This window comes from Pygoscelis adeliae, unplaced genomic scaffold (genome assembly GCF_000699105.1).
Source record: "Pygoscelis adeliae isolate BGI_AS28 unplaced genomic scaffold, ASM69910v1 Scaffold571, whole genome shotgun sequence".
Taxonomy (NCBI): domain Eukaryota; kingdom Metazoa; phylum Chordata; class Aves; order Sphenisciformes; family Spheniscidae; genus Pygoscelis; species Pygoscelis adeliae.
In genome coordinates, this window is record NW_008824129.1 from 7,293 (window position 1) to 8,928 (window position 1,636).

The following is a 1,636-nucleotide window of genomic DNA, read 5'->3' on the forward strand; positions in this document are numbered from 1 at the left end:
GCTGTGGAAAGTAGAGTCGAAAATTGTTAAGTTGGTGGAGGTCGCGAGAAGGGAGGAAGAGTGGTTAAAGGGAAAAGTAGAAGGGAGGAATTCTGTATGCAATATTGAATAGTCTAGAGATGGTGGGTTGAAAACTTTGGTTCTCCCAACAGTAGAGCAGAAGCTGGAAAACACAAGTTCAGCTAGAAAAAAGTTTTCGATACTGGTTTCCACGTTGATTTCCCTGTGTGGAGCGTGACTGCTTAATTACCTACCGGGTTGTTTTAACACCGTTGTCGAAGCAGCTGATCCTGGCCATGCACTACTGTCACTGAATCGACTCTGTTCTCATCGAGACCAGCTCCAAAGCACTCTCTGAGATGGGATATTAGGATCATGTTTTGTGTTCCTCGTTCGATGTTAGAAACTGGGTTCAACTTCTACAGGCAAAAGCGAGAATCTCTTACATCTGATTTTTACAGCGTCGAAACGAAGTCCTACAGGGCTGCCGGGGTAGTAAGAACAAGCAGTACTTTTATATCATTCTTTTTCTTGTTGCACGTTCAATTCGACAAAGACGCGTTTGGATAACTACCATCGTTTTGTGGCAAAGTGATATCTGTAACGCGACATAGTTCTTTTGAAAACGTACATTTTGTTGGGTTTTGTACTAGTAGAAGTGTTTTAGAAGAAGGACGTGGACTAAAAAAATAAAATCGCAGATCGCTCGTTCCAAATTGACAAGAATGGTGCTTACAGAAGTACCGACTTCCAGAAAGAAAGTTGAAAACTTCATATCGGTCTTGCAAAAAAAAAAAAAAAAAAAAAAAATCGTAGGAGTGGGTTATCTCCCGCTGATCCACAGAAAAATATGAGTGTCCCGCGAATTTCTCTTCCCTTCCTGCATGTATACTAAGGGGTATAAGATATAAGTAAGGGCTTTACGTTTGGGTTCTTTGTGTATTTGCTGGGGATTGTGTTTCTAGTCTCCTTTGATCATGTCCGATAGCTGATGTGCTTGAGGGGAGCGGGTCATCACCGCTTAAGTGTGCGTGAACAGCAAACCGCGGTCTCCTAAAGGAGAATCTTCTGGTTACGTTTCTAAGAAGGTTTAACTAATTCTGGAGAAGAGGATGGAAAAACACAGCACTTGCGCACAGACATGGGAAGCAACTCGCTTCCTCAGGCTGTGATTAAGGGCGATGTGGAGTCTCTTAATGCCGATCATTTGGGGCAGGGGAGGCTTTGGCTTCCGTGCGGTTTCTCTGGCTGCAGTAATGAATTGAAGATCTGAACGGGATTTATTGTAGGCGTATGCTTGTCAGGAAATATTTCAATGTTTCAGTATTTCTTTTAGAAACATAAAGCAGTCTTAACTTCAGAAACAGAGCTCGTGGATGCTTTCACTTCGTAGCGTAGTCTGGGCAGGAGCCGTTAACAGAAGGCGCTAGAATATCCAGTCAGTGTCTTGAATAAAAAGTAACAATTTCGCGCAAGGCTGTCAGTCGCTGCAAGCCCAGGCTTTCATTCGCGCCTCACATTGTTTTGGAGAATGGCGCTGATTAACAGCCGTGTTACCGGGCACAAGTGCAATCGTGGCAGCTGAGGCAGGGCTTGCAGCCGGGAGCGCTGTAGAGCGCTTCCGCGGGCGGCTCTG